The following is a 12,232-nucleotide window of genomic DNA, read 5'->3' on the forward strand; positions in this document are numbered from 1 at the left end:
GATTCCGTGAAATGGCTTGAGGCCATGAAATCTGAGATGGGATCCATGTATGAGAACAAAGTGTGGACTTTGGTTGACTTGCCGGATGATCGGCAAGCCATAGAGAATAAATGGATCTTCAAGAAGAAGACTGACGCTGACGGTAATGTTACTATCTACAAAGCCCGACTTGTTGCGAAAGGTTTTCGACAAGTTCAAGGAGTTGACTACGATGAGACCTTCTCACCCGTAGCGATGTTTAAGTCTGTCCGAATCATGTTAGCAATTGCCGCATTTTATGATTATGAATTTGGAAAATGGATGTCAAAATTGCATTCCTTAATGGATATCTTAAAGAAGAATTGTATATGATGCAACCAGAAGGTTTTGTCGATCCAAAAGGTGCTAACAAAGCGTGTAAGCTCCAGCGATCCATTTATGGACTGGTGCAAGCATCTCAGAGTTGGAATATACACTTTGATAGTGTGATCAAAGCATATGGTTTTATACAGACTTTTGGAGAAGTCTGTATTTACAAGAAAGTGAGTGGGAGCTCTGTAGCATTTCTGATATTATATGTGGATGACGTATTGTTGATCGGAAATGATACTAAATTTCTGAATAGCATAAAAGGATACTTGAATAAGAATTTTTCAATGAAAGACCTCGGTGAAGCTGCTTATATAATGGGCATCAAGATCTATAGAGATAGATCAGGACGCTTAATTGTACTTTCACAAAGCACATACCTTGATAAAGTTTTGAAGAAGTTCAAAATGGATCAAGCAAATAAAGGGTTCTTGCCTATGTTACAAGGTGTGAAGTTGAGTCAGACTCAATCCCCGACCACTGTAGAAGATAGAGAGAAAATGAAAGTCATTCCCTATGCTACCGCCATAGGTTCTATCATGTATGCAATGATGTGTACCAGACCTGATGTGTGCCTTGCTATTAGTTTAGCAGGGAGGTACCAAAGTAATCCAGGAGTGGATCACTGGACATTGGTCAATAATATCTTGAAATACCTGAAAAGGACTAAGGATATGTTTCTCGTTTATGGAGGTGACAAAGAGCTCGTCGTAAACGGTTACGTCGATGTAAGCTTTGACACTGATCCGGATGACTCTAAGTCACAAACCAGATACGTATTTTTATTGAATGTTGGAGCTGTTAGTTGGTGCAGTTGTAAGCAAAGCGTCATGACGGGATATAAGTATGAAGTGCAATACATAGCTTCTTGGGAAGCAACAAATGAAGGAGTCTGGATGAAGGAGTTCATATCCGATCTAGGTGTCATACCTAGTGCATCGGGTCCAATGAAAATCTTTTGTGACAATACTCGCGCAATTGCCTTGGCAAAGGAATCCAGATTTCACAAGAGAACCAAGCACATCAAGAGATGCTTCAATTCCATCCACGATCAAATCAAGGAGGGAGACATAGAGATTTGCAAGATACATACGGATCTGAATGTTGCAGACCCGTTGACTAAGCCTCTTTCATGAGCAAAACATGATCAGAACCAAGACTCCATGGGTGTTAGAATCATTACAATGTAATCTAGATTATTGACTCTAGTGCAAGTGGGAGACTGAAGGAAATATGCCCTAGAGGCAATAATAAAGTTGTTATTTATATTTCCTTATATCATGATAAATGTTTATTATTCATGCTAGAATTGTATTAACCGGAAACTTAGTACACGTGTGAATACATGGACAAACAGAGTGTCACTAGTATGCCTCTACTTGACTAGCTCGTTAATCAAAGATGGTTAAGTTTCCTAACCATAGACATGAGTTGTCATTTGATAAACGGGATCACATCATTAGAGAATGATGTGATTGACTTGACCCATCCGTTAGCTTAGCATTATGATCGTTCAGTTTATTGCTATTGCTTTCTCCATAACTTATACATGTTCCTATGACTATGAGATTATGCAACTCCTGAATACCGGAGGAACACTTAGTGTGCTATCAAACGTCACCGCGTAACTGGGTGATTATAAAGATGCTCTATAGGTGTCTCCTATGGTGATTGTTGAGTTGGCATAGATCGAGATTAGGATTTGTCACTCCGATTGTCGGAGAGGTACCTTTGGGCCCTCTCAGTAATGCACATCACCATAAGCCTTGCAAGCAATGTGACTAATGAGTTAGTTACGGGATGTTGCATTACAGAACGAGTAAAGAGACTTGCTAGTAATGAGATTGAAATAGGTATGTTGATACCGACGATCGAATCTCGGGCAAGTAACATACCGATGACAAAGGGAACAACATATGTTGTTATGCAGTTTGACCGATAAAGATCTTCGTAGAATATGTAGGAACCAATACGAGCATCCAGGTTCCGCTATTGGTTATTGACCAGAGACGAGTCTCGGTCATGTCTACATAGTTCTTGAACCCGTAGGATCCGCACGCTTAACGTTTGATGATGATCGGTATTATGAGTTTATGTGTTTTGATGTACTGAAGGTAGTTCGGAGTCCCGGATATGATCATGGACATGACGAGGAGTCTCGAAATGGTCGAGACATGAAGATTGATATATTGGAAGGTTATGTTTGGACACCGGAATGGTTTTCGATGAGTTCGGGCATATACCGGAGTACCGGGGGTTACCGGAACCCCCCGGGGGCTTAATGGGCCTATATGGGCTTTAGTGGAAGAGAGAGGAGGCGGCCAAGAGGTGGGGGCGCCCCCCCAAGCCCAATCCAAATTGGGAGGGGGCGGCCCCTTTCGTTCTTCTCTTCTTCCCCGTCCTTCCCCCTCCTATTAGGACTAGGAAAGGGGGGATTCCCACTCCTACTCCTAGTAGGAGTAGGAATCCTCCCTTGGGGCGCACCATGAGGGCCGGCCGGCCCCCTCCTCCCCTCCTTTATATACGGGGAGGGGGCACCCCATAGACACACAAGTTGACAATTGTTTTAGCCGTGTGTGGTGCCCCCCCTCCACAAATACACACCTCGGTCATATCGTTGTAGTGCTTAGGCGAAGCCCTGCGCCGGTAACTTCATCATCACCGTCAACATGTGATACATCTCCATCGTATCTACTTTTCCAAACACATTTTCCCTTGTTTTGGACTCTAACTTGTATGATTTGAATGGAACTAATCCGGACTGACGCTGTTTTCAGCAGAATTACCATGATGTTGTTTTATGTGCAAAAAACAAATATTCTCGGAATGACCTGAAACTCCACGGGAGGTCTTATAAAAAATAATAAAAAATCCTCGCCAAATATGAAGACCAGGGTGCCCACACCCTTTCCACGAGGGTGGGGGGCGCGCCCCCTACCTCGTGGGCCCCCTGTTGACCCTCCGACGCCAACTCCAACTCTATATATTTGCTTTCGGAGAGAAAAAAATCAGAGAGAAGAAATCATCGCGTTTTACGATACAGAGCCGCCGCCAAGCCCTAAAACCTCTCGGGAGGGCTGATCTAGAGTCCGTTTAGGGCTCCGAAGAGGGGGATTCGTCACCGTCGTCATCATCAACCATCCTCCATCACCAATTTCATGATGCTCACCGCCGTGCGTGAGTAATTGCATCGTAGGCTTGCTGGACGGTGACGGGTTGGATGAGATTTATCATGTAATCGAGTTAGTTTTGTTAGGGTTTGATCCCTAGTATCCATTATGTTCTGAGATTGATGTTGCTATGACTTTGCTATGCTTAATGCTTGTCACTAGGGCCCGAGTGCCATGATTTCAGATCTGAACCTATTATGTTTTCTTGAATATATGTGAGTTCTTGATCCTATCTTGCAAGTCTATAGTCACCTACTATGTGTTATGATCCGACAACCCCGAAGTGACAATAATCAGGACCACTCCCGGTGATGACCATAGTTTGAGGAGTTCATGTATTCACTATGTGCTAATGCTTTGTTCTAGTTCTCTATTAAAAGGAGGCCTTAATATCCCTTAGTTTCCAATAGGACCCCGCTGCCACGGGAGGGTACGACAAACGATGTCATGCAAGTTCTTTTCCATAAGCACGTATGACTATATACGGAATACATGCCTACATTACATTGATGAATTGGAGCTAGTTCTGTGTCACCTTATGTTATGACTGTTACATGATGAACCGCATCCGGCATAATTATCCATCACTGATCCGGTGCCTACGAGTTTTCCATATACTGGTTTACGCTTATTTACTTTCCCGCTGCTACTGTTACAATCACTACAAAATACCAAAAATATTACTTTTGCTGTCTTTACTTTTGTTTCCGCTACCACCACTATCATATTACTTTGCTACTAAACACTTTGCTGTAGATACTAAGTTTCCAGGTGTGGTTGAATTGACAACTCAACTGCTAATACTTGAGAATATTCTTTGGCTCCCCTTGTGTCGAATCAATAAATTTGGGTTGAATACTCTACCCTCGAAAGCTGTTGCGATCCCCTATACTTGTGGGTTATCAAGACTAAATCTCTGGCGCCGTTGTCGGGGAGCATAGCTCTATTCTTTGAGTCACTTGGGATTTATATCTGCTGGACACTATGAAGAACTTGAGAGATCCAAAAACCAAGATCTATCCCTGAACTACGAGGGGAGGTAAGGAATTGCCATCTAGCTCTGCACTTGATTCACCTTCTATTATGAGTAAGTTTGTGACACCTACACCTGCTTCTGCTATTCGTTCTGATATGTCGCATGTTATTGATGATGCCACTTCTGCTATGCATGATACTTATGATGAAACTGCTTCTATGCCTGATACTACTGTGCCCCTTAGTGAATTTCTTGATGAACAAATTGCTAGGGCTAGAGAAAAAGAAATTATTGAATCTGAATACGATGATGATAGTGATGATGAAAATATGCCTGTTATTCCTGAAGGTTATCTTTTTGATATGGAATCTTCTGCTGCTATTTCTGCTTGCAAAGATAGATATGAGCTTAAGAGGTTATTAATTAAATGGAACAAAGAATCACTTAGAGATAGAATGAGACATGACCCTGCTTTTGCTACTTCACCTATATGTGTTCCTGATAAAGATTATGAATTCTCTGTTGATCCTGATATAATTACTTTGGTTGAATCTGATCTGTTTTATGGCTATGAATCTGAAACTGTTGTGGCACATCTTACTAAGTTAAATGATATAGCTGCCCTGTTCACTAATAATGAGAGATCACGTTACCTCTATTTACTCAAAATATTTTCGTTCTCATTAAGGGACGATGCTAAGATATGGTTTAATTCTCTTGATCCTAGTTGTGTGCGTAGTCCCCAGGATATGATTTATTACTTCTCTGCTAAATACTTCCTTGCTCATAAGAAACAAGCTGCTTTGAGGGAAATATACAATTTTGTGCAAATTAAAGAAGAGAGTCTCCCACAAGCTTGGGGGAGGCTTCTCAAGTTACTTAATGCTTTGCCTGATCATACTCTTAAGAAACCTGAAATACTTGATATCTTGTATAATGGACTAACCGATGCTTCCAGAGATTACCTGGATAGTTGTGCTGGTTCTCTTTTCAGGGAAAGAACACCGGATGAAGTTGAAATTCTATTGAATAATATGTTGACAAATGAAAATAATTGGGCACCTCCTGAGCCAGCTCCTGAGCCATCTCCTGCTCCAATTACTGAGCCTATTCCTAAACCAACTCCGAAGAAGAGAGGTGTTCTATTTCTCAGTCCCGAAGATATGCAAGAGGCAAAGAAATCTTTGAAAGAAAAAGGTATTAAAGCTGAAGACGTTAAGAATTTACCTCCTATTGAAGAAATACATGGTCTTAATTCACCGCCTGTTGAAGAAACTTATGATCTTAATTATTTATTTGTTGAAGAACCTCCTGATCCTGATATCCCGGCACAGGTAGTAAAGGTAAATTCTCTCTATAGATATGATAAAGCTGAAGTCCCTCCTACTAAAAGTGCTAGTCAATGCTTGGATGAGTTTGATAACTTTATGTATAAGCAAGATGACTTCAATGCTTATTTTGGTAGACAATTAAAACAAAATGCTTATATGATTAGACGTTTGGGTGATTATATGGCTGATATTAAAGGTGAACTTAAACTTGTTAGCAAACATGCTTCTATGGTTACCACTCAAGTAGAACAAGTACTTAAAGCTCAAAAGGAAGTGCTTGATGAAATGAATAGTAAGAAAAATGATTATGCTGTTAAAGTGGCTACTAGAACTGGTAGAATGACTCAGGAACCTTTGTATCCTGAAGGCCACCCTAAGAGAATCGAGCAAGATTCTCAAAGAAATAATATTGATGTTCCTAGTTCTTCTAAAAAGAAGAAAAAGAAAAATGATACTGTGCAAACTTCTAGTGAACCTATTGCTAAACTACCTGATAGTCCAAATGATATATCTATGTCTGATGCTGAAACACAATCTGGTAATGAACATGAACCTAGTAAAAATATTAATGATGATGTTCATGATGATGCTCAACCTAGTAATGATAATGATGTAGAAATTGAACCCGCTGTTGATCTTGATAACCCACAATCAAAGAATCAACATTATGATAAAAGAGACTTTGTTGCTAGGAAACATGGTAAAGAAAGGGAACCTTGGGTTCAGAAACCCATGCCTTTTCCTCCGAAACCATCCAAGAAAAAGGATGATGAGGATTTTGAGCACTTTGCTGGAATGATTAGGCCTATCCTTTTGCGTATGAGATTAACTGATGTGCTCAAAACAAATCCTTATGCTAAATATATGAAAGATATCATTACTAATAAAAGAAAGATACCGGAAGCTGAAATTTCCACCATGCTTGCTAGTTATACTTTTAAGGGTGGAATACCAAAGAAACTTGGAGACCCCGGAGTACCTACTATACCTTGCTCCATTAAAAGAAATTATATTAAAACTGCTTTATGTGATATTGGAGCCGGTGTTAGTGTTATGCCTCTCTCTTTATATCGTAGACTTGACTTGAATAAGCTGACACCTACTGAAATATCTTTGCAAATGGCTGATAAATCAACTGCTATACCTTTCGGTATCTGTGAGGATGTGCCTGTTGTGGTTACAAACATTACTATTTTAACAGACTTTGTTATACTTGATATTCCCGAGGATGATAGTATGTCCATTATTCTTGGAAGACCTTTTCTTAATACTGCAGGGGCTATTATTGATTGCAACAAAGGCAATGTCACTTTTCATGTTAATGGTAATGAGCATGCGGTACACTTTCCGAGGAAACAACCTCAAGTTTATAGTATCAACTCTATTGGAAAAATTCCATCAATTATATTTCGAGGTTTTGAATTTCCTCTTCCTACTGTCAAGAAGAAATATGATATTCTTATTATTGGGGATGTGCATATCCCCGTTGAGGTAACTTAGTGTTATTCGAAATTTCTCCGGTTTCATGATTATCGGAATGAGTTTGTTAACAAGACTTGATCAACCTTGTTAGTGGATTCTTTTTGATGAGCATGAGATGGATGAAACCAGAAGCACAAACTTCTGTACCCTCTCTATATTTTCTGTTATTTATATTAAATAAAGTAAAAATAGTATTTTTCTGTCTGTTATCTGATTATTCGTGCAATATAAAAATATCCCGAAAATAAAAGTCCTCAGAATGCCATGCCAATTTAATATGATTTTTTCGGGAATATTTGAGGATTTACTGTGCAAAAATTACCGCGGGAGGAGCTGCCACCTGGCCACGAGGGTGGTAGGCGCGCCCCCCCTATAGGGCGAGCCCCCTACCTCGTGGGCCCATGGTGGCCCTCCTCCACTTATCCCAGCACCCATCTTCTTCCTCTATCTCACACAAACCCGAAAAATCCACTCAAGCACGAGTTCCAGCCACTTTTGCTGCGATTTTCGATCTCCTTGCCCAAAGCACCTCTCTCAAAACTGCTTGGGGAGATTGTTCCTTGGTATGTGACTCCTCCATTGGTCCAATTAGTTTTTGTTCTAGTGCTTTATTCTTTGCAAATTTGTGCTGCATAGGTAACCATGTTCTTGAGCTTGCATGTCAAGTTTATATGGTTCCAAGTAATTCTAATGCTTGATATAGGCTCTAGGCACTTGTAGGAATAGTTGCTATCAGTTTTATTGAGTTTGGTTTACTTTTATTTTGAAGTTACTAAAAATTTCAGATTATTTCAGAAAAATGTTGAGGAGATTATTGAGGGGCTCATCAAGCCAAAGCCCAAAGGAAAAGGCACCTAAGCCTAAGTATAATTTGCCACGCACCGCGGAGGTTCGGGCGTGTGAATGGCCTTCTGAAGATTTCTTGAGAGCAGCCGGTATCTATGAAGATTTTCATGAATTGGCTCACAATGCAGGCCTCACCGCTTTCCTCCACGACCAATGCGATCAGCACGTACCTTGTTCCGTTGGCAGCTATTCACGCCTACCGGAACCCTGCACCAGCTGAGGAGCCAGAGCCGGAACCACAATTTGATCCTTCACGATAGTCTAACTATCAGTGGGATCCGGAGATGATTGCCAGCCAGTGGCAATCGGAGCCTTCTTCTTCTTCATCATAGTACGACCCCAACAACTATTATTATGGATATCCGCCAGGCCAACCGTGGCCATAGACCAACTTAGGCCAAAAGCCTAAGCTTGGGGGAGTACGTATTTCTCACCGACATTACATTTATGTTCACACACACTCATTACTAGATGTCGGTGCTCATACTTTTTCACTGTAATATCCATGCTAGTTTATTTTCTTTTTCCTGCTTTCTTCTTGTGTGTTTCTTAAACCTTAAGAAAAACCAAAAAAAATTAGTAGTAATTTATTTTTCTGCTATAGTAGTAATAATTAAAAAGAAAACCCAAAAATATTTCCCGTTCTTCTTTTGCTTGTTGGGAGCTTTCCCGTGTAAATAGTTTTATTTCTTTCCTTTTCTTTGGGGGTCAGTAGGAGAAGACCATAATTAAATTGTTGAAGTGGCTCTTTTATGCATTATTGTTGATTTAACCCAGAGCCCATATTGCCTTGTCTTCTCCTGTTTATTAAATGCTCGCATATTCCAGCTTAGTCCAATGCACGTGCACTCTTATTATTATTCACACCGTTCGGTCGTGCAAGTGAAAGGCAATTATGATGATATGTGATGGACTGACCGAGATGAGAAAAGCTGGTATGAACTCGACCTCTTTTGTTTTTGTAAATATGATGAGCCCGTCGTTCTTGATTCAGCTTATTATGAATAAACATGTTTGCAATGACAATTAGAGATCATAGTTGCTTGTGCCATGCTTGATTAGCTATGAGTTATAATGATTTACCTGTTATGCCAACATGCTATTGAGATGATTATGATGTGGTATGATGGGGCGGTATCCTCTTTTGAATGATTTAAGTGACTTGACTTGGCACATGTTCACGCATGTAGTTGAAACAAAATCAACATAGCCTTCACGATATTTATGTTCATGGTGGATTATATCCTACTCATGCTTGCATCCAATGTTTATTAATTTTAATGCATGTACATGGCTGTTGTCGCTCTCTAGTTGGTCGCTTCCCAGTCTTTTGCCAGCCTTCACTTGTACTAAGCGGGAATACTGCTTGTGCATCCAAACCCTTAAATCCCAAAGTTATTCCAGATGAGTCCACTATACCTTCCTATATGCGGTATCTACCTGCCGTTCCAAGTAAATTTGTATGTGCCAAACTCTAAACCTTCAAATAAACATTCTGTTTTGTATGCTCCAATAGCTCATGTATCAACAAAGGCTGTCCTTATCTTCCGTGTTAGGCGGGTTATTCTCAAGAGGAGTGGACTCCGCTCCTCACTCACGAGAAAATGGCTGGTCACCGGGATGCCCAGTCCCATGCTTTATGCAAACTAAATCAAAATTAATTGCAAACAAAACTCCCCCTGGGACCTGATGTATGTTGGAGGCACTCGTTGTTTCGAGCAAGCCATGGATTGATGCCTGTTGGTGGAGGGGGAGTATAAACTTTACCATTCTGTTTGGGAACCGCCTATAATGTGTTTAGCATGGAAGATATCACCATCTCTTAGTTGTTACGTTGACAATGAAAGTATACCGCTCAAAATACAATTTATCTCTATTTCAAAACCGAGCTCTGGCACCTCTACAAATCCTTGCTTCCCTCTACGAAGGGCCTATCCATTTACTTTTATGTTGAGTCATCACCCTCTTATTAAAAAGCACTAGCTGGAGAGCACAGCCATCATTTGCATTCAACACTGTTAATTTATATTGGGTGTGACTATGATTGGATCTCTTTTACCATGAATTACAATGTCTAGTCAGTCCTTGATCTTTAAAGGCGCTCTGCATTTATGTTTTGCGGTCTCAGAAAGGGCTAGCGAGATACCATCTTGTTATATCATATTATGATTGTTCTGAGAAAGTGTTGTCATCCAAGATTTATTATTATGACTTGCTAGTTGATTATGCTATTGATATGAGTAATTGTGATACCTGAGAATTATTGCAAACGTGGTTAGTTATGATCTATGCTGGAAACTTGAATGCTGGCTTGACATAGTTACAACAACAAGAGCAAACAGAGTTTGTAAAAGTTTTTCTTTCTTTCTTTCAGTTTGTCAACTGAATTGCTTGAGGACAAGCAAGGGTTTAAGCTTGGGGGAGTTGATACGTCTCCGTCGTATCTACTTTTCCAAACACTTTTGCCCTTGTTTTGGACTCTAACTTGTATGATTTGAATGGAACTAATCCGGACTGACATTGTTTTCAGCAGAATTACCATGATGTTGTTTTATGTGCAGAAAACAAATATTCTCGGAATGACCTGAAACTCCACAGGAGGTCTTAGAAAAAATAATAAAAAATCCTCGCCAAATATGAAGACTAGGGGGCCCACACCCTTTCCACGAGGGTGGGGGGCGCGCCCCCTAACTCGTGTGCCCCCTGTTGACCCTCCGACGCCAACTCCAACTCTATATATTTGCTTTCGGAGAGAAAAAAATCAAAGAGAAGAAATCATCGCGTTTTACGATACAGAGCCGCCGCTAAGCCCTAAAACCTCTCGGGAGGGCTGATCTAGAGTCCGTTCGGGGCTCCGGAGAGGGGGATTCATCGCTGTCATCATCATCAACCATCCTCCATCACCAATTTCATGATGCTCACCGCCGTGCGTGAGTAATTGCATCGTAGGCTTGCTAGACGGTGATGGTTTGGATGAGATTTATCATGTAATCGAGTTAGTTTTGTTAGGGTTTGATCCCTAGTATCCATTATGTTCTGAGATTGATGTTGCTATGACTTTGCTATGCTTAATGCTTGTCACTAGGGCCCGAGTGCCATGATTTCAGATCTGAACCTATTATGTTTTCATGAATATATGTGAGTTCTCGATCCTATCTTGCAAGTCTATAGTCACCTACTATGTGTTATGATCCGGCAACCCCGAAGTGACAATAATCGGGACCACTCCCGGTGATGACCATAGTTTGAGGAGTTCATGTATTCACTATGTGCTAATGCTTTGTTCCGGTTCTCTATTAAAAGGAGGCCTTAATATCCCTTAGTTTCCAATAGGACCCCGCTGCCACGGGAGGGTAGGACAAAAGATGTCATGCAAGTTCTTTTCCATAAGCACGTATGACTATATACGGAATACATGCCTACATTACATTGATGAATTGGAGCTAGTTCTGTGTCACCTTATGTTCTGACTGTTACATGATGAACCGCATCCGGCATAATTATCCATCACTAATCCAGTGCCTATGAGTTTTCCATATACTGGTTTACGCTTATTTACTTTCCCGCTGCTACTGTTACAATCACTACGAAATACCAAAAATATTACTTCTGCTGTCTTTACTTTTGTTGCCGCTACCACCACTATCATATTAATTTGCTACTAAACACTTTGCTGCAGATACTAAGTTTCCAGGTGTGGTTGAATTGACAACTCAACTGCTAATACTTGAGAATATTCTTTGGCTCCCCTTGTGTCGAATCAATAAATTTGGGTTGAATACTCTACCCTCGAAAGCTGTTGCGATCCCCTATACTTGTGGGTTATCAACATGCCGTCGTGCTGACGAAACTCCCCCTCGGCCTCAATTGGATCAAGAGTACAAGGGACGTCACTGAGCTGAATGTGTGCAGATCGCGGAGGTGCCGTGCGTTCGGTACTTGATCGATTGGATAGCAAAGACATTCGACTACATCAACCATGTTTCTTAACGCTTCTGCTTTGGGTCTACGAGGCTATGTAGACATACTCTCTCCCCTTTCGTTGCTATGCGTCCCTATATAGATCTTGCATGATCGGA

The sequence above is a fragment of the Triticum aestivum genome, chromosome 7A (genome assembly GCF_018294505.1).
Source record: "Triticum aestivum cultivar Chinese Spring chromosome 7A, IWGSC CS RefSeq v2.1, whole genome shotgun sequence".
NCBI classification, from domain to species: domain Eukaryota; kingdom Viridiplantae; phylum Streptophyta; class Magnoliopsida; order Poales; family Poaceae; genus Triticum; species Triticum aestivum.